This window comes from Pinus tabuliformis, chromosome 3_2, assembly GCF_031772625.1.
Source record: "Pinus tabuliformis cultivar Carrire ecotype Pingquan chromosome 3_2, CPIR1, whole genome shotgun sequence".
Classification (NCBI taxonomy): Eukaryota; Viridiplantae; Streptophyta; class Pinopsida; order Pinales; family Pinaceae; genus Pinus; species Pinus tabuliformis.
In genome coordinates, this window is record NC_142302.1 from 160,382,337 (window position 1) to 160,404,659 (window position 22,323).

Sequence of the window (22,323 nt, forward strand, 5' to 3'; positions counted from 1 at the left end):
GCTCTCAAGCAGGAAGAGTTGAGGAGACATCTAGTCAAGTGCAAGTTTGACGAAAGCAGCAACAGGGGCTCGAAGCCCAAGGAGGAGGATGAGAATGCAACCCTTGCATCGAAGGGGCAACAAGAGCAGCAGAGGCGGAAGAAGGACATCTTGAAGATTAAATGCTTTAGGTGTGGTGAGATGGGTCACTACGCAAGTCACATGATCATTTTTGCTAGCTAGTGTTCAAGTAACCCTCCTAGTAGTGGGGTCGCAGTGGTTTTTGCATGCACTTTGCATCTGTTTATATCTACGAGAACTATGGACTTTGGGCATGATCATTGTTAGTCACGTGATTAATGTTAGTCACATGATCATTTTGGCTAGCTAGGGTTCCAAGTAACCACTTTTAGTAGTGGGGTTGCAGTGGTTTTTTGCATGCACTTTGCTATTAATTTGTGTAGGGTCGGTTTTTTTCCCCATGTAAATGAATGACATATCATCCATTATTGCACTAGCAACATTTGTATGTTTGTCTGGGCCTTTCCCTGAATAGCATTTGTCTTCTATTTTGAAGTTCAACAAGCGTTATGAAACTATGTTCTTCTCGCAAATGCAACCCTTGCATCGAAGGGGCAATAAGAGCAGCGGAGGTGGAAGAAGGACATCTTGAAGATAAAATGCTTTATGTGTGGTGAGATGGGTCACTATGCAAGTCACATTATCATTTTGGCTAGCCAGGGTTTAAGTAACCCTCCTAGTAGTGGGGTTGTAGTGGTTTTTGCATGCACTTTGCACCTGTTTATATCTACGAGAGCTATGGACTCTGTGCATGATCATTGTTAGTCACATGATCATTTTGGCTAGCTAGGGCTCCAAGTAACCACTCTTAGTAATGGGGCTGCAGTGGTTTTTGCATGCACTTTGCTATTAATTTGAGTAGGGTCGATTTTTTCCCCATGTAAATGTATGACATATCATCCATTATTGCACTAGCGACATTGGTATGTTTGTCTGGGACTTTCCCTGAATAACATTTGTATTCTATTTTGAAGTTCAATAAGCGTTATGAAACTATGTTCTTCTCCTTGAAAATATATCCCATATTTCATTACTAAAAATAAAGTGACATTCAGAAGAATGCATCATTGGGCCAAGCTGTAATTATATTTAATACTCCCTCTATAATAAGCAACGAGTGCCATCATGTCTGCCTTGGCCCTAAATCTCAAGAGAGTCAACATTATCTTAAACAGAGTTGCTGAGGTGGTCTGCGCATAACTATTTGTTTCTATGCTTGGATCAACAATACTCATACGACTACTTTCGTCATCAAGGTGTCAAGCAACCCTCCTAGTAGTAGGATTTCAGGGGTTTTTGCATGCAATTTGCATTTGTTTTATGTTGAGGAGAGCTATAGACTAATTTTCCATAACTCATAAGTTCATCAAAATTTATGTTGCATGAGTAAGGTCAATTTCTTTTTTCCAATGGGAATGTATGACATAGCATCTATTGTTGCATTGGTGTCATTTGTACGTTTCTCTTGCCTTTTCCTGAATAGCATTTGTCTTCTATTTTGAGCGTTGGCAAGCATTATGAAAATACATTGTTTTCCTTGAAAATGCATCTTATATTTCAGTGCTAAAAAATAAAGAGACAACAAGAAGAATGCATTAATTGGTCCAAGATATATTTATATAGAATGCTCCTCCCTCAATAGGCAATAAGTGTTAATGTGGCTGCTTGGGCTCCAAATTTTAAGAGAGTCAACATTATTCTAACAATGTCATCTCTGCTTTATCTTTTGTTGCACTAGTGTCATTTGTATGTTTCTCTTTCCTTTTCTTGAATAGCATTTGTCTTCTATTTTGAGCGCTGGAAAGCATTATGAAAATACATTGTTTTCCTTGAAAATGCATCTTATATTTCAATGCTAAAAAATAAAGAGACGACAAGAAGAATGCATTAATTGGTCCAAGATATATTTATATAGAATGCTCCTCCCTCAATAGGCAATAAGTGTTAATGTGGCTGCTTGGGCTCCAAATTTTAAGAGAGTCAACATTATTCTAACAATGTCATCTCTGCGGAAATTGGGACTTATAACTCTGATTTAAAAGCTGAGATCGAACCCAAATGAAAGGTGAAAGTGTCTTAGCTAAAGGTTGCATGGATTTTCCTTTTTTATAAAAAACAAAGATGCTTTCGAATCTTTGTTGTTCTATATACCTCTGACAAAGTATTTGATCATACATAAATTCTCTAAGATGACTCCTTTCCAATGAAGGGGGTCACGAAGAATGGGCATACAAGGTTAACCCACTCCTACAATACTCTAGCATCATTTGAGCTGTTTTTATGTTTATAGAATACACGATGAATATATTTGTAGTTGCTATATACACAACTTGGAAATTGTCTTTTGAAAGATTGAAAGTAAATGCAAGATTTGAGATTCGTGGAACTCAAATATAGAAAATTGAAAATGCAGTCCAATGACTAACTAATAAAATATGATGTGAATATGATGCAACCTATTCACTAATGTGAGACCACTCAATAGGTAGTTAGTGCCAAGTCCCTGTTGAGAAATGTAACTAGTTTTGGTCTTCATAATTATTGTACTCATTTCAATATGTATCCTATGTAACAAACAAGAAGAGAAGCAAGAAAACCATTATTATTAAAGCATGGGTTTCATGCTCATTATTGATGGTCTTCTAGGTAAAAGCATGTTCTTTGTGCTTTTAGGGTTTGTTAGGTCTTAGGATTTATTGTCATGAGGCAAAGGAGTCAACATCATGTTTATAAGACCCTTTTCGAGCAATTTGTAATTGTAAAAAGAATTATTTTCGAGTCTAGAAAGTCCGGGAATCTCCAAGAATACAAGTCGGCCTAAAGGAGGGAATTTGACCCCTTGAGAAGGCTATAAAAGGAAGCAATTCGATCTCATTTGAAGACACTCACTCACAAGTTCGATCTATCAAGAAAAAAGTTCGATCTGTAGCTGCGAAGCCGGGAAAAAGGAGAGCGAAGTTCTGGAAGAAGTTGGGAGGCCAAAATATCTTGTCTTTGGGCTCTATCTCTCTCACATGTGCGGAATTTTGGAGTTGCTGGGCTACAGTAGAAGGACGAAATTGCAAGATCGAGTTGCTAGAGGACGAAGTGCAGAATCTGTAGCTGGAAGAGGGAAAACCCTTGTCTAGACCTTGTTGACCTTGGGAGAGTTGTCTTACTCTAAGTAGGTCTTAGAAGGAGGTTGTATTAGGGTTTCCAAGAAGTTGCAAGGATGAAGTAGTTGGGCCGAAGTTGCAAGTCGAATAGCAGTAGCTGGGAAGTTGAAGTTGTTGAAGGTGGTGGGGCAAAGTTGCAAGGAAGAAGTAGTTTGATACAAAATCAAGGAAGGACTTGAGAAAGCGCCGACTTGGTACTGGGAGCAGTATAGGGATTGGGTCATTGTATCTCATTTGAAATAGATTCTAAGAAGAGAAGAGTTTTTGGGTTTTGCCCTGGCTAAGAGCCTATATTTGTGACCTCCTTTGTTGTTGCAGTTTCTTGATATTGTTTGATGAACGGATCGAACTAAAGAACATAAAGAAGATAAATAAGATTCACAAGCAAGTATCAAGGTTAAGAAAATAGGATATAATAAGCTACCACTTTACATTTTCTAATAGTTTCAACATGTCTGCCTAGGCCCCAAATCTCAAGATAGTCAACATTATTCTAATAATGCCATTTCTAGCTGAAACTAGGATTTGCAACTCTGATTTAAAAGTTGCAATCTTTACCCAAATGAAAGGGGAAATCATTTTGACAAATGGTTGCATAGATATTACTTTTCCATAGAAAAGGGATGCTGGCCAATAGTGTGGTCTTCCATGTACTTATTGCCAAATTGTTTATCCATCCATAGATCCTTGTAAATAACTCCTTTCCAATGAATGAGGTAGTGGAGAATGGTGTATACAAGGGTAACTCATTTCTAGAATACTTAAAATATGGAAACAATATTTGTACAATTATTTTGTTTTGTTTTCGTATGGTGAATATATTTGAAGTTGCTATGGATATGCTAATGATTATATTTGAAAGTAGATGCAAGATTTGAGATTCATGGAACTCAAATATGGAAATTTGAAAATCTAGTCTAGTGCTTAACTGGTAAAATCAGATATGCAGTGGTGCCTAAGTTGCATGATATGGGGAAATGAGTATGAGTTTCTGAAACATAAACGTGTTGGAAATGTGACCCCTCAAAAATTTGGAGACACTGAAAAGTGAAATAATAATAATAATAATGTGCGATTTTATAAATAGCATATTATGTTGGAACTTTGCAAGAAAACATTATGTTACATGTATAAATGATTAAGAGCATTTAAATCACAAGTAATGTTGTACCATCACTTATATTGGGATTGTCATAATTAGTATGATCCTCTACCTCTTGGCTTAGCCTTTGCCTCTACCTTGATCCTCTAAGGACATCAGTCAACACCATCCAATCTTGATGAAATAGCCTAATCCAAGCCTTGAAATATGGTAGAAAAAGCTCAACATGCATAATCAATGATTTTGGCTTGAGTGAAGGGTATGTTTTTGCTAAGGCTATGACATAGGAGTTCAACAATTAGAGCCACCAACTTCGGGCTACATAAAGGGCTTGGTGATCCGATTAAATACTAATCCCAGACCCTCATACTTGATAAAATCCAATGAAAATGAAGCAATCGATCTTGAAATCTTGAAAACTGTTAAAGTTTGTTAAATTTTGAATGAGATAAGAAATTCTACTTTCTCAATATGAGCTTGGATGAGGTTGGAATCACTCTCAAACATCCTATAAAACAATTAATTGCGTTGAGAGGTGCTCTCCAACCTATTATGGAAGAGATGTTGTTATGTTATTTAAACATTTTGACTCAGTCAAATTACATTAAAAAATAAAAATATAATGTTAAAATTTGGGTACTAGAGGACAAGTGGTTCCCTAAGGCTTTGATCTTTTGGCCTAGGGAAAAGTATCCAAATTTATTTGTACTTTTCTCCTAAAGTGACTTTATAAGTGGTAAAGTCAATTTAATTTAAAAGTAATTTTATAAGTGGTAAAGATACATTCTAATTTAAAAGTGACTATGGAAATAAAAGGCTAAGTGGATTTTTATTTAAGTGGGTGAGCTAAAAAATAGAAGGAGAGCAACATGAAGACATTTCAACAAATCTGGGTAGCAACATTAATTGGCACGCATCCCAAGACAAAATCGTACAATAGAAGAAAGACACAAAAATCAAGGAAGAGGGATAGCAGCAAGGGCACAAATTTTGAGGTAGATTTGGGCACGATTTTTGAGGCAAATGTACTGCTAAAATCCGTATGGTTTGTACAAGTTTTGGGCACGTTTTTTGAGAGTCAGGCCATAGAGCATTTAATGTTTTGTTGTTGGAAAACTTCTGCTTTGGTTGTTTGCTGATTGGCACGATTTTTGAGGTGGAGTTCAAGCACAAAAATTGAGATAAGTTGTAATTTGTGGTTGTTGGAATTTTTATTGTGTATTTCAGTTTCTCTATAAAAGCATTTTTTAGAAATAAAGAAGAGCTCTCAAACTTGTTTTCCCCAACATTATAGGGGGGTTTTCTAAGGTCACATTGACCAAAAATCATTGTGTTATTTTATCTGTGTCGCTGCCATAATTTTGCTGTGTTTTATTTCTGCAATTTCAGCGGCTGTGAAATCTCTAAATTTGTGTTTTAAAAAAATATTGTCATTTCTAGATTTTAGAATTTTTTCATCATGCTTGGATTTAAAACTAAATGCATGGAGTGATAAGGAAAACTCTTAACCAGAGTGGCGGTTAAAATTCTTCATGGTATCAAAGCGTGGTTGGCTGAAAAGTGCAGTTTGGGACAACAAAGTGAAAATTATAGCAAGCTGATTTTTACACAGAAAACATAAACCTTTACCATAGATTTGAAAATTTCAGTTTGGTAGGACAGTGAAACATGTATTTGGGTTTGAGAGTGGAAGGCAGGTTGGATGGGCAGAACAACTACAGAGCATGGAAGGAGAGAATCCAGAGCATCTTTGAGGAAGCAGAAGTCTGGGGCATTATGGTAAATACCACACAGAACCCAGTGGTAGTACCTGCTGACCTTGTACAGTTGACAGAGTTTAACAAAAAGAATGCTAAGGCAAAAAGATTGATTCTGGAAGGAATCAAAGATCATATCATTCCTCATGTGAGAGGAAAGACTTATGCACATGAGATGTGGACAACTTTGACCAGTCTTTACCAGAGCTCAAATGAAAACAGAAAAATGGTCCTAAAGGAGAAACTGAAGGCCATTAAAATGACTAACACTGATTGTGCTACAACATACCTCACAAAGTGAGAGATGAGTTGGCAGTGGTAGGTGAGATCATTGCACCCACTGAGTTGGTGAGGATTGATTTGAATGGTCTTCCCAAGACTTGAGAGAATTTTGTGGATGGCATTGTTCCACGAGAAAACCTTCCCGATTGGGAGAGGTTGTGGGATGATTGCATTCAGAATGAGATCAGAAAGAACCATCGTGGGGCAGCCAAACAAGTGGAGGAGGATGACAATGTGGCATTGTTAGCAAGAGGCAAGAAGGGTAGAGAAAAGAAACAAGCTTCCAACAGTGGAGGCAAAGGCAAAGGTAAAGGCAAACAACAGAACAAGGAGAATGATTATTCCAAAGTCAAATGTTGGAATTGTCAAAAGTTGGGACACTATGTTGTTTTGTGTCCGGAGAAGAAGAACAAGAAAGGGAGAGACAAACCCATGGCAACTTCTACAGAGATAGAGAGCTTCTCAAAGAGCTTTGATCAGGAGTTTGGGTTCATAGCTTGTGAAGCCACTAGTGCAGGATCACCTACCATACAAGTTCAGAGGGAGTGTGCATTCCCCGCTACTAGCAGAGCATCTTCTAGCATTTGGTATGTTGACAGTGGCGCTTCTCAATAGGAGTCAGAGAGTACTTCTCAGAGCTTGCAGAGGATGATACTGAAATGTAGGTAGTATTTGGTGATCACAGCATTGTTAGAGCAGTCAGTGTGGCGACATTGACATTTGATAGGGGACCCAAACCGCCGTTGAAAGTGTCAGATGTTCTATATGTGTTTGGATTGAAGAAGACCCTGATATCTGTCTCAGCACTTGAGGACAGAGGGCATGATGTGTTGTTCAGCAGAGGGCAGGTGCTTAGATATCCTAGGGGAACTCCAACTTCTTCAGCTAGAGTGATTAGTGTGCGCCATGCCAAGGTCTACAAATTCTCATTCCAACCCCTGATGGCACTAAGTAGCAACACCCGAGATAGGACCGACAATAGATCTAGCAGTTCAAAGTTGTTTGAGATTTGGCACTGCAGGATGGAGCACATGTATCATGGGGCCTTGAGTACATTGCGGGAGATCACCACTGGTGTGCCAGATTTTAGTTCTGATCACCTTGATGTATGCAGAGGATGTGCTATGGGGAAGTTTTCCAGATCCCCTTTCCTAGCAGTGACAAAAGAGCGACTGGGATCCTTGACTTGATTCATATCGATGTGAGTGATCGGATGTCTCATGTATCCTTGAGTGGCTATGAGTACTATGTTTTATTCATTGATGACCACTCCAGGAAGACCTGGATTTATTTCTTGAAGGTCAAGAGTTCAAAGTTCTTGGGGAGACCCAGACAGGTAGGAAGATCAAGGTCCTCAGGTCAGACAATGGAGGGGAGTATACCCTTTGTGAGTTTGTTAATTTTTGTGATGAGGCAGGCATCAGGAGGGAGTTCACAGTTCCTTACAACCCCTAGCAGAATGGGGTTGCGGAGAGGAAGAACAGATCCATTGTAGGGGCTGTCAAAACCATGCTTCATGATCAGGGGTTACCTTTATTTTTGTGGGCAGAGGCCTGCAACACTCTTGTGTACTTGTAGAATAGGAGTCCACATCGTGCCTTGGGGATTGTGACTCTGGAGGAGGCTTTTTCTGGGAAGAAGCTTGATGTTCGGCACTTTCATATCTTTGGGTGCCTTACATATTCCTTTGTCCCCAAGGAGAACAAGACCAAGCTAGAGCCCACTGCAGATAAGGGTATCTTTGTGGGTTATAGCAAGACCTCGAAAACTTATCGGATTTATATTCTTGTGTAGAGGAAAGTGGTTGTTAGGCAGGATGTGAAGTTCGAGGAGGAGAGAGCTTTCAGGAGGTCACGGGAGTTAGAGTATCTAGAGTCACCAGACCCTGAGGAGCAACTGAGTCAGTCACAGGGATCCAATGGTCAGGGATTATGAGGTATATCGATTACAGTGTCAGATCCATCAGTGAGTAGTGACTCTCAGAGTCAGGTGGGTGGTTCTTCGGGCAACATGAATGGCAGTCTACAGAGCAGTTCACAGTCCACTAATGGACAGTTCGCATGGTACTTCAACATCTACAGGCACAGATTTAGGCATGAGGTCAGTTGTCAGGCCTTCAGGAGTTTAGGATTTTGTTGATGATGAGGATTTTTTCACTCCGGTGGGAGAAGTATGCTCAGGGAAGAAGAAGCCCAAGCTTCAGCGAGGCCCCATCAGTTGCTGGGCCAAAGAGACAAGTTAGAGAGAGTAAACCACCTGAGCGATTCTGTAGTTACATGGCATTGGTAACAAGCATTGTTGACTTCGAGCCTTCTAGTTATGAGGAGGCAACCAACTAGCAGGTTTGGAGAGAGGCCATGATGGAGGAGTATTCTTCTATTATGAAGAACGATGTTTGGGAGGTTGTGCCGAGGCTTGAAGGTAAATCAATTGTTACTTCTAGATGGCTCTACAAGATAAAGCATGCTATAGATGGCATCATCAAGAAGTTCAAGGCTCGATTTGTGGCGAGAGGGTTCTCACAGGTAGAGGGAGTTGACTGTGAGGAGACCTTCGATCCCGTAGCTCGGTATACATCTAGTCGCTCCATTATATCAATTACAACAGAGATGGGTTGGAAGATCCACCAGATGGATGTGAAGACCACATTTCTCAATGGCTTCATTCAGGGGGAGGTACTTTATATTGAGCAACCGCGGGGCTTTTAGGTGCATGGGAAGGAGTCCCATGTGTGCAGATTGAAAAAGGCACTCTATGGCCTGAAGCAAGCTCCTAGAGCTTGGTACTCGAGGATTGATACATACTTGCAGCAGTTTGGTTTCACAAAGAGTGAGGTTGATGCACAGAGACTTGTTGAGGGTTGCAAGAGAGATCTTGCTTTAGAGTTTGAGATGAAGGATATCGACTTCATGCATTATTTTTTAGGATTGGAGGTGTGGCAGGAGGAGGGGCATTTCTTCCTGGGACAAGGGAAGTACATTGTGGATATTCTTAGCAGATTTCACATGGAGGACTGCAAACCCATGTCTACACCTATGATCACTAACTGGAAGAAGCTTCATGCTTCTGATTCCGAGTTGGTGGATCCTACTCTATACAGATAACTGATTGGTAAATTGATGTATTTGGTCAACACTCGACCAAATATATGTTTTGCAGTTAACACTATGAGTCAGTTCATGTGTGAGCCCAGGCAGGAGAGTGCATTGGGTGGCTGAGAAACATATTCTTAGTTACTTGCAAGGGATTGTGGATTTTGGTTTGGATTATCGACAGGGTGATGGAGTGTGACTAGCAGCAGGGTACACGGATTCAGATTGGGTAGGTTGTGCTTCAGATAGGAAGAGTACTTTTGGGTGCTGCTTTGGGTTGTGTTCGACCGTTGTGTCGTGGATCAGCCGGAAAGAACAGTTAGTTGCATTGAGCTCAGTTGAGGTAGAGTATATGGCTTCTAGTTTGGCTAGTTGTGAGGCCATATGGCTTCTCAAGATGTTGTTTGGTCCATTTGCTCAGTCATTGAGACCTTCAGTAATTTACTGTGATAATCAGAGTTGCATAAAACCCATAGAGAATCCAGTTTTTCATCACAGGTGAAAGCATATTGAGATCAAGTATCACTTAATTAGAGACTATGTCCAAAAGTAGCTGTCAAGCTTGAGTACATTGCCTCAAATGAATAGGTAGTAGACATTTTCACCAAAGCCTTACCACGGGGAAAGCATGTCTACTTCAGAGACAAGATGGGAGTGGTGAGGAACACTTTCCTCGGGTAGAGGGGGTGTTAAAATTTGGGTACCAGAGGACAAGTGGTTCCCTAAGGATTTGATTTTTGGCCTAGGGAAAAGTGTCCAAATTTATTTGTACTTTTCTCCTAAATTGACCTTATAAGTGGTAAAGTTACAATCTAATTTAAAAGTGACTTTATAAGTGGTAAAGTTACATTTTAATTTAAAAGTGACTTTATTAAAGTCAATGAAGAATTAGAAAGTAAAAAGGGACTATGGAAATAAAAGGCTAGGTGGGTCTTTATTTAAGTGGGTGAGTTAAAAAATAGAAAGTGAAAATTAAATGCACATTTATTCTCATCCCTAGATCTAAATGAATCTCAGCCATTAGATCTTAGGGTAACCCAAAAGGTCATTTAGAGAGTAAAAGGAGAAGAGAAGAGAAAAAAATCAATTCATTTTTCATGAGCATTTGAGAGAGAGAAGAGAGAGCAAGGAGAAAATTTTTGAGTAGTGAGGAAGTGAAGGAGAGCAACGAGAAGACATTTCAACAAATCTGGGCAACAACATTTATTGGAACGCATCCCAAGGCAAAATTGTACAACAGGAGAAAGGCACAGAAATCCAGGAAGAGGGACAACATTGACATGAATTTTGAGGCAGATTTGGGCACGATTTTCGAGGCAGCCATACTGTTCAAATCTGTACGGTATGTACAACAAGTTTTGGGCATGTTTTTCGAGGCAGGCGTACAACATTTAACACTGTTTTATTGCTGGAAAATTTCTGTTTTGGCTGTTCGTTGATTGGCACGATTTTCAAGATGGAGTTCAAGCACGAAAATCGAAATAAATTGTAATTTGTGGTTGCTGGAATTTTTACTGTGTATTTCAGTTTATCTGTAAAAGCATTTTTCAGAAATAAAGAAGAGCTCTCAAGCTGGTTTTCCCCAAGAGTTGTAGGGGGTTTTTCCAAGGTCACATTGACAAAAAATCACTGTGTTATTTTCTGTGTCGCTATCATAATTTTGTTGTGTTTTATTTCTGCAATTTCAGCAGTTGTGAAATCTTTAAATTTGTGTTTTCAGAAAATATTGTCATTTCCAAATTTTAGAATTTTTTTATCATGTTTGGATTTAAAAATAAATGCATGGATTGATAAGGAAAACTGATAACGAGAGTGGGGGTTGAAATTCTTCATAAAATATAAAATAAAAAACATAAAATTAATAATTATAATTATAATTAATAATTATACCAACCTAGATCCATCTTAACTCCAGATCTACCAAACATTGAGAGGGATCAAATATCTTGAAATACCTCTTTTAGAGTGAAAAGAAATTTCAATTTGATCCCCTCTCGGTGCTTGGTAGATCCGCAGTAAAGATGGATCTAGGCTGGTGGTAATGTAAAAAGTGTCATATGAAGTTGGAATCCTAGAACAATTAATGGTAATGTTAAAAAATCAAGTAAAGGATAGAAAAGGAAAATAAAAGAAACAAAAATTGCCAAATGCATTTTTGTGTTTCTGTATCGGGTGTGACCACTGCCATGCAACTTAGATTGGCACAAAGTGACCAAGTTTGAAGAGAGGTTGGTTGATTTTGACCATAATGATGTCCTTTGAGCAAAGCTTCAAAGTCTAAACTAATGTGAATGCACTTGAATAAAAATGTTTGAATAATTAGTAATTGCTAAATCATTGCAATAAGAAGAATAAAGGGGTTTCATCATCATGTGGTTTTAAAAATCCTAAACTATTACATATGCTAAAGGCTACTTTAGAGCAAGGTTTATGGGATTTTTATGGACAACTTGATCATTTAGCGATTTCACTATGCATTTGTTTCTTTTCCCTGTATTCTATGCATGCATATATCTTCACCTTTATCATCTAGGAATAATTAATACAGAAGGGCAAAGCTTTCTCTTTTGATTCCAAAGAAATCCTAGACATATTGCATAACAATGTTGAACAAGGATGGCTTCTTGTGTATAATGGTTACAAATAATAGACAATGAGGGCCTCATGTTTAGCTATTGAAAAGATGAGTTTTTATTGTTTTTACTAGTTGTGGATTTGTTTTTTCTACAATGATTATGGATGGTGTGTTCCACGTTTCTACCAAGTTTTTGCATAGTACTATTCATTTTGAGATTGTTAGTATATTATTGTTATTAGGGCCAAACTAGTCAACCCTAAAAATTGGATCTGGTTAAAATATCGGACAACACAGAACTGTTTGACCAAAAATTTCATCAAAATATCAAATTTTGATCCAAAAACTTCATCTAAATATCAAATTTTGATTCAAAAATATATATTCATGTGCATCAGTGCAAATCCAAACCATTAGACAAACATGCAAAGTTTTCTCATGTATCTAACTAAAATAATGCTGAGTGCAATCCATATTTGAACTAAAACATATAAAGATAGAGGTTCTAAATGGCCTAAAGTGCAAAAATAAGCATACTAATAACTATAGTTTAGACTCCAAAGTCTGTGGTGTAATTATATGACACTTTTATCTAAATCTTCATCCTCTACATCATTTTCGTTGGTAGACACATGATCATGACTCAATTCCCCTAGGCGTAAAGGTCCAACACAAATGTGTAGGTCTCTTTCCATGGAAGTTGGTCCAAGTCCATTGAAGGTTGGTTTTCTTTGTGAAATGCGGTTTGCTATTTCTCCACAACCCAGTCCGAAGAGCGCAAAAATAAGCATACTGATAGCTATATTTTAGACTCCAAAGTCTGTAGTGTAAATATATGATACTTTTATCTAAATCTTCTTCCTCTACACATTTTTGTTGGTAGATGCATGATTGCGACTCAATTACCCTAGGCCTAAAGGTCCAGCACGAATGTGTAGATCTCTTGCCATGGAAGTTGGTCCAAGTCCATTGAAGGTCGGTTTTCTTTGTGAAATGCTGCTTGCTATGTCTCCACAACCCAGTCCGAAGAAGGATCAATATTGTTTAAGACTGTGGTTTAGGAACAGGGTCTATCGAGGTATCCACTGGCTTAATCCTATAATCGTTGTGCCCCTTGAATTTTCTTTAGAGGCCTCTCTGATTGTGGCTTAATGCCCATTGGCTTAGGCTTTGGATGTAATCGGTGCACCTAGATGATTTCAAGTTCTTTGATTGGTTGGCCAGTCTAAACCTATTACTTCGAATAGACATGATTGTGGGTGATGCTTTATTGAATCATACTTTCTTTTTCATTAATGTCTTTTCCTGTGACTCAATCTTGATGTCTGCTTGTGTCCCTGGTTGCAACATGAAGCAATCTTTTTCATTAATGCCCGTCATGGATCATGGTTGCTTATGTCCCTGGTTGCTTCATTGAGCTCATGGATCGACAATTGGGATAAACTTTGCTTGTTGCTCCATCATTCTATTCTTGCGTAGGTAATGGCAAGGTAGTCTGATAAGTGTTGGCTTCCATTGATGTCGTATTTATTTGATTTGACTGTGCAATTTGTCTTCATTGAACTCATTAAATGGCAGTGGCTATGATGTAAAAGTATTGTTCTATTGAACATGCCATGCACAGGTGTTTGCAGGTGCAGGGATCATCTTTTCATTTGGAGCTAGACAATGCAGTTGAAATGAACTTCAATACACAAGTTGTTTTAGTGCATTAAGTTAAAAATATGAAATGGCTATTAATTTGTGAGAAGACTGGGAACAAGTGCCTTCAGCAACTAAAATATATTTGCGTGAAATTATTGGAAGTTCAGCACATTTTTTTCTAGTTGTTAGGCCTTGGTATTTGGTATGTGTGGTAATCTTAGTTCCCAGAGGAGACATCCTGGCCCTAGGAGATGCTTCTCACATCTTGGGTGCCAGACAATGTCCCCACCCAAACATGAGGCATGTCCTCTTGAAACAATTCAAAAGTTCTATGTTGTATGGGCTAATCTCACGCCCAAACATCTTCCATGCCCAAAACGCCAATTTGATGTATGATTAGCATTTTCCACGCACTAGGATCTGATACATGAATCTGTCCAGTGAACTATTTGAAGAGTGTGACTTGCATATTTCTTGCTCAGTTAGCTGATATAGAGATTTAATCTGTCTGTGTTTCCAGCAGCTTACAAATGTAGGATTTATGTTTTCTATTGCTTGGCAACAGTTTACAGAGATCCATTCCATTGGGCTAGTGCTAAAATATAGACTGTGTACCTACTTACATTCCTCAAGATTGACACTTTCCACAACTGTGTAGCATTCCTCCACGTTTTGGCAGAGCCATATAATTTAAAGAGCTCTGTTCATCAGTGGCATAGATTTTTGTTTTACAGTACAGTTTACAGGGTCTATGTTTATATTTGTGATGCACCCCCACTACACCCTGATGCATCCCTATGTATCAAATTTCAAAAATAGCATCCCCATACCTGCACTTCTACTCGTCCCCAACCCTGCACCCACTAACCCCGGCTACTTAGGTGATATAATTTGATGAAACTTAGCTTTTAAGAATCTGCTTGAAAATGCATTTATTGTTTCGAACTATGACCTCATTAGTTAGGTTGACTTAACCTGATTCCATGCAATGAACTTGTGATTGCTTGGACCATTGGTAGGATTCTTATGAATCATAGGTTTGTTCTATTATTATATAACTGGAATGCATGTCAGTTGGATTATCATTTACAATATTACTTTGATTGAATTCATCTTGTATTTGCAATCTTTCCCTGTAAGTTTGGTGTTGCCAGATATCTCAGTCTAGGGCTTTGTTTGTATCCAGATTGGCTTGAGGAAAGGCTCCAAATCCTTCGCTGAGGCACGTGCAGCAGGATTTTCAGAAGAAAATGGAACTCTTGGTGAAATTATAGAGACTGTATCTGGCAGTGACCTTGTATTACTCCTGATATCTGATGCTGCACAGGTCAGCACAGTATTTATTGTTACAGTGGAACATGTTGTATAGAATCTTTTCATTTCAGAGATAATACCGCACTGGCAATTATTGCGAATGCTATTGATTGATGGGCAGTCTGTAAAATTATACCAAGTCTTCTAATTTGATTTCTGGTCTTGCAGGCAGACAATTACACAAAAATATTTTCCGCCATGAAACCAAACAGCATTCTTGGTCTCTCTCATGGATTTTTACTGGGACATTTGCAGTCTTGTGGGGATGACTTCCCAAAGAACATTAGTGTGATAGCTGTGTGTCCGAAGGGCATGGGGCCATCTGTGAGGCGCTTGTATGTCCAGGGCAAGCAGATTAATGGTGCAGGAATAAACTCTAGTTTTGCTGTTCATCAGGTGTTTGTGCCTTAAAATATCTTATTGGTGATTTGCTTCAAAAAGTTCTTTGCTGTAGCTTTTAATGAAATCCAATTCATAGCTCTTTCAATTATGGATTTTCTTCTGTGATGTTATCCAGGATGTTGATGGGAGAGCAACAGATGTTGCTTTGGGATGGTCAGTAGCTTTGGGTTCACCTTTTACATTTGCAACTACTCTGGAGGATGAATACAGGAGTGATATTTTTGGGGAACGTGGTAAGTATATGTTTTTGAGGACATTTTGTGCCATTCTCTTTATAGTTGGCATGCTTGTATTCTATTGACTCGGTGTTTTGATGATTTACAGGGATCTTATTGGGAGCTGTACATGGTATTGTTGAAGCATTGTTCAGACGATATACTGAAGGTGGAATGGATGAAGAACTTGCTTACAAAAATACAGTGGAAGGGGTAACTGGGATCATATCAAAAACTATCTCAACAAAGGTATTTTCTGATTTTGGTCAATCTAAAACCAAATTTTAGGGCTCTCTGTTCATTGTTTATAGAATGGTTATAGGATGCCATTTTGAATTGTGAAACATTGAACATTTTCAATTTGTTATAAGCTGTATTATTCATCTTTATTGCCCTTGAAACTGTTTGAATTTCTGATGGCCATTTTAAGGGAATGCTATCTATATACAATTCTCTGAACGAAGAAGAAAAGAGGGATTTTGAGATGGCATACAGTGCTTCATATTACCCTTCCATGGAAATTTTGTACGAGTGCTATGAGGATGTAGCTTCTGGCAACGAGATTCGGAGTGTTGTATTGGCAGGGCGTCGGTTTGTTGTAAGCTCTGCTCTTTGCTTGGCTGTAACTTTATTGATGTTCGTTGGTCTATGTCAATGGTATTTAGGTCTGTCAATTTGCTTGAGCAAATCTATATATTGAATCAGACCACTTAATTGCTTATGTTCCACCCACAGGAGAAGGATGGGCTACCAGCATTTCCCATGGGTAAGATTGACCAAACACGAATGTGGAAAGTTGGCGAACGTGTTCGTGCAGTGCGGCCTGCTGGGGACTTGGGTCCTCTTTATCCATTTACTGCAGGTGTTTATGTGGCATTAATGATGGCACAGGTAGAAATAATTTTTTCCTTAGAATATGTAGCAAATAGAAAGCTTCTTACATGTATTGTACTTCTCAGAAAAAGTATATATTTAACTTTTCAAAACTGACCTGGATTTATGTTAAATGGTTATAAAACTTCTGTATGGAATTATCATCTATTTTGGGTCAACAGTATATGTATCTCCAGGCGCATTTCACTGTCTGAAACATAGGGTTTTTGAAACTTTATGAATGTCCATTGTAATGTGCTTCCTGCAGCTACCCACCATACAGGGTCCAATGGGCCAATATTGATTTAAGAGTGACATCATTTATAGGGACTCAATGAATTGTTATGCAACAAACTAAGAAAAGCAAGATCTTTTTGAACATTATATGAAAACACAACTGTAGTAGGAATTCCTTCCTCATTCAACATATAGCAAAAAATTTGAACATGACTGGGATCCTCTGCCTTCAAGTATCTCTTTACAAATGTATATGGATGTCCGATAGCATAGAGATGTAATTTGGGATGGTTCATAAAGCTTCTTTGGAGAACATTCATTCTTTTTAGCAAAATTATCTTCTGACATGGAATTCAGAGTGTGCTGAACTGCTGCAAAAGATTCACAAGCTTTGGCTGTTATCCTTGCACATTGATTGGTGCAAGGTTACCATTATGAATTGCAGAATTTTCCCTCCTTTTCTTTGTTTTAGATTATTTTCCTTTGAACTGTGAAGAAAGTCAAGTTCTAAGATGCTTCCATATGCTTGTAAACCAGAGCAAATTGAAATGTATATGGATGTCCGATAGCATAGAGATGTAATTTGGCATGGTTCATAATGCTTCTTTGGAGAACATTCATTCTTTTTAGCAAAATTATCTTCTGACATGGAATTCAGAGTGTGCTGAACTGCTGCAAAAGATTCACAAGCTTTGGCTGTTATCCTTGCACATTGATTGGTGCAAGGTTACCATTATGAATTGCAGAATTTTCCCTCCTTTTCTTTGTTTTAGATTATTTTCCTTTGAACTGTGAAGAAAGTCAAGTTCTAAGATGCTTCCATATGCTTGTAAACCAAAGCAAATCGAAATGATGAATTTGTGTTTCAATTTTTACTCAGCAAATTGTTCAGCGATTTGATCAGTGACAACTTCAAAGTGTCTTTCACAGATTGTCTATAAGAGAAACATCCTCATACCAGTTTTCTGAGCCATATTTTTCTTTGATGCAGAGGCAAAGAGCAGAGTCTTATATGAAAACCTGCCACTGCAGCCTCAAACGTGCTATTGATTAATACCCTTGCATGTTGTCACTTCTTGATTTTGATTCACAAATAAAATTTGCAGAACCCTCAAAAACTTAGACATGCAGTTGATAACACACCAGATGAGTACTCTAGAATCTATTCTCATTTCGGCCAATGGATATTATTATACAAAGTCCAGAAAATATGAGGCCGCCAAGCATGCCCTATTTTTTTTTCCAAAATGCAGAACTCAGGTTTGTTAAGGGGTTATCCGGACCATCCCTTACAAATAAACAATTCAGACCAAAAAGAGAGTGAGCAAAGGCTTATTCGGAAGGGAACACACTGCGACTCCCTGAGTGTGAGTTCGACCAGATTGACTTTCCAGAATTAATGATTTTAACTTCAAAGAACCGGATTAACGTTTGAATCAAACAGTCAATCCTAGGGACACTTGAAATGACAATCATGAAGTCGTGTTGGTGAGTTGGCTTCCTGTCAACCGGAGATCAAAATGGAACAGTAACAATGCTGAGTACATATGCTACATAGGAGTGATACACATTCCCTATCAATCAATTTAAACTAGTGCAGTTCCACTATTTATAACTGTCAACTATTCATTTCCTTTGTTATAAGAAGGCTAATATAATTTGACTAATACAAAGAATATTTCCAAACGAACAGACAGCAAATATAGATTAAGCATCAAAACATACAGGAAATACAGAGAAGTTCCAGAGGGGGGATAAACCACTATTCTTATCAATAGTTTGTGATGCCGAGCTAATGCTGGCTGTGCCAATTAGGCCGGCATAAAATCCCACAGTACCAAACTTTCTGGTCAAAGGCGCTTCCTTTAACCCAAATTAGGGAGGTAAATCCATTTTTTTAAAGCTTCTTTTAAAATTAAGTGTTAGCCTCACGGGTAATACAAAACCACTGGCCACCAGAGCCAAGAGTTATATATATATATATATATATATATAACTCATATATATATATATATATATATAAGAGTTATATATATATATATAACTCTTATATATATATATATATATAAGAGTTATATATATATATATATATGCTTGGGCCCAAACCATAGGCAGAACCATTGTAGCCTCAACTTCCACTATATAATAGCGGGGAGATATAATGTAAAGCCCCTTTACCTTCGTTGAAGCTCCTTTGTAATATCTGCCTCGCGACCGCAACATATAACCAAACCTTTGATTCCCTGACCATTGTTATGAGCAAGATTCCCGACCTTTGTTATGAGTGCAACTTCCAATCGCCCGGGACAGCTCAGCAGTTGTCGCACGCTTTACGGACATGGCCTGCTTTCCTTGTTTTCTATTGGTGTTCATTCCTGCCTTTCCACGTGATTGCTTTACTGACACTTCCAAATGGCGTGCAAGGCTTTCCCTTTTGGGACACAAACTCCGGGAAGTGAAATTTCCCGTTCCCTGTCGCACTCCAAATCTCCGTTAAAGTGGCCTTTATCGAAGTATGCACACCCTTTTACCTCCGGGAAGAGTCAACACTCTTCCATGGCCTTTTATCAGTTTTTGCCCCAATGAAAGGACTCCACTTCACCCCGACCTATTCCATATCACTGGTTTTAACATGTCATCCCGGTCCTTATCTTGCAGGCCTTTTTCAATGTTGCGCGAGGACTTAACCTCTGGGAAACAGAACCTGGGGAACGAGAAAATTCTCGTCTCCATCTTTTAACAACTTGCCGACACATAGTAAGCCATGTCACCCCGACGCTTTTCTCATTGGTTGATTGCCACGTCCGCCTTGCACATAGTCATCTGAACTCTCCTTGTGCGCTTGTCTTTTAATCTCCCGGGGTAGATCCTTTGGAACATGTCACCCCGACACCATCAAAATTATTCTGGCAGAACTCAGTTCTGTCTCCTCGACCTTTGTTAATTAACGTACTCTCGTTGAAGGCTTAATAAAACTAAGTCTTTTCCCTTTCTTGGTCCTTGTCCCTTTATACTTGGACCTTGGCCTTTTGTCTGCAAGCTCCACTCAAGTCTTGCACTCATATCTCTGTCTTCTGGATTTTGGATTCCATTGTTTCTGTCGTGCCACTCTGATTTTTTTCTCCAACCGGCTCTATCACAAGGGTTACCATCTTTGTCACATCTCTATTGTAGACTTGCGCTCCTCTTTGGTTCTTTATTGACTCTAGATCATTGATCATGCTGTTGATCAATGATTACAGTCTTAATCGGTCTAACTGTAAAGGGAAGGGTTCAACTTTGTTTTAAAAGAGTTTCGGCCTCCTTTGAATTAACTATGATATGCATTCTTGAGACGCTCTCCCACCTAAGCTCGTCTGCTACAATCCTGCAACACACACTCATGCTTAACAATATAAATACAATTCTATATAATAATAGACAAAAGCTTGGCACACACCTAAGCTCATGTGCTACAATCCTGCAACACACACTCATGCTTAACAACATAAATACAATTCTATATAATAACAGAGAAAAGCTTGGCACACACGTATTCCAAAAATTCGAACAATGTTTTCTCTTTTCCGAGGAGAAAATCCGTAATTTCCATTAATTTCAGAAAATTACATGTTGTAGATGCTTAACACATATGCAGAAGTGTGGGCAAAGCCACATACAATAACAATACTTCAAGAGAAGTATTCCAGAAAAGCCCACAAACTGGGCAGCAAGTAAAGGGTATGTAAACCCCAAACCAGTCTGTAGAAAACAGAACTGTGGAGGATACCCATACCCGTCACAGCAAAAACAACAAATAAAGCAAAAACATAGCTTCTGTGGTAGAAAATGAAACAGTAAAACATTTAAATCTGGCTGCCCAAACAAGTAGGAGGCACAAAATGAGGAAAGTGCAGCTATGGTAGCCACTCCTCCCCCACCCCCTCAAAACTCTCCTCCTGAAGGCGACGAAACCAGAGGTAGAGACCAAACTGCCCAAACTTCCTCAGCCGCCTGCAGAAACCCCAGCAAATAAAACAGCTATGATGATGCGGCACGAAACAATGCAGAGAAATACACCTCCACACCCCTGTTCCCTCAACGCTTCAAAAAACCGCAATGGAATGCTAGCGAGCCATCAAAAAAGCACCAACTGCCACAACAGAGGAACCCATCTGGTCCCAGCCAGAGTAGAGGCAGGTCTGGGGGCAGAGGCGGCTAGGGCAGCCACCTCGCCCCCACGAAGAGTGATCTGAAGACCAAAATAAAATCTCGCTCCCGCTCCGCCACGCAGTCAAAAACACCAAAAGAATCTACTCCTTTGCTTGACCGCCAAGCAGAGCCGCACGGAAGGTTCAAGCAGGGGCTGCCGAAGTCTTCAAGGCACTGAGTCTCGCCTCAACCGCTCGACAGTAGCGATGCAAGGTGCCCCGGACCTCTTCCGTTCAGAGCCCAAGACGAGCGGGCCTCCAAACCGGAATCTCAGAGCCGAAGCCGAGGAAAAGGATTCAGGTTAGCAGGAATGGGGAAGGCAGGGGCCGAAAGATGAAGCTCTGCCTCAGGCTGAGCAGGAACCGATAGTCGTTCAAATCCCCAACTGAAAACTGCGAAAACCGATTAGACCTCCGGCAGCTCGGCAATGGCGACAAACAAAGGCGTGAAGAAGGGCCGCCAGAACCAGGGGCGGCCCTGCCGCCTCTTCCCAACGGCGACAACAGGGGTAGTAGAAAAAACCCTATCTCCGCGTGCCTTTCAGTCTGCCTCTATCAAATACACTTGTGAATGGTTCCCCTCGAACAATGTTTTCTCATATTATATACAGATACTTATATAGGCCTTGATGCCTCCCTTAGGCCTGATTTACAATGAATTGGCCCCTTTTTGGCCTCTTTGGCCCACTTGGCCTCACTCCTTTGCTCTCGACCTTCCTCTCCAGACTTCTTACCTACACATTACATGCTTTTGGTTACATAATTATACAAAAGGTCTCTGAAACCATAATCTGGTTTAGATTCACTAATCACTCAACTATTCCTATTTCTAGATCCTCTAGATCTACATATCCTTCAAGAGATCTAACCAACTCTAAAATATCTCTAACTTGCTCAAACATTTTCGAGATCTTTCCTAATGAGTAGATTTGATTATAATATTCCTCTCTGTCATCACTTATGTATAATTCTTCTAAAAACATAGGAAATACGTTTAAATTAAATAATTTCACTCAATTAGGAAACCAGCTCCCTTGGTAAATGAAACCCCTAGGTCCCAGTCAAAAAGAGTTTCGACTTGGAAATTAAATGCTCCTGCATCAGTTTGGTATAAGCAACTAACTGAGTGTGAGCAATAAGCAATCTGCTGTGGATGCCACCCCCTAGCGGGGCTATAAAACCACCAGGGTGAAGAAAAATAGTTTAAAACTCTGGGTGCTCGCTTCAACTCAAACTGCTCTCCTTTTCAGTGCTCTTAAGGATGGTGATCATGAGTCCAATTCATTGTTTACTGTCATATCAGATTCTAGTAGAGTTTTGTCTCTTTGAACATTTTATGGATGGCAAGCTACTTGGTATGGAGATTTGTTTTCTCTACTCAGCTTGGTTTTTATCTCTGTGATTCTCCTCGTCATTCTGTTGTTA

The 22,323-nt window shown here is 39.2% G+C and overlaps 1 pseudogene across 1 annotated transcript in view; it reads left to right on the forward strand.

Moving 5' to 3' along the window:
* Nucleotides 1–22,323, forward strand: part of LOC149180298 (ketol-acid reductoisomerase, chloroplastic-like) — a 65,477-nt pseudogene that overhangs the window by 37,598 nt on the left and 5,556 nt on the right. Inside the window, exons 4-9 of the transcript XR_016256909.1 lie at nt 14,854–14,994; nt 15,150–15,377; nt 15,499–15,616; nt 15,708–15,847; nt 16,029–16,196; nt 16,334–16,489. The product of XR_016256909.1 is annotated as a ketol-acid reductoisomerase, chloroplastic-like (transcript). The remainder of the gene's footprint in view (nt 1–14,853; nt 14,995–15,149; nt 15,378–15,498; nt 15,617–15,707; nt 15,848–16,028; nt 16,197–16,333; nt 16,490–22,323) is intronic.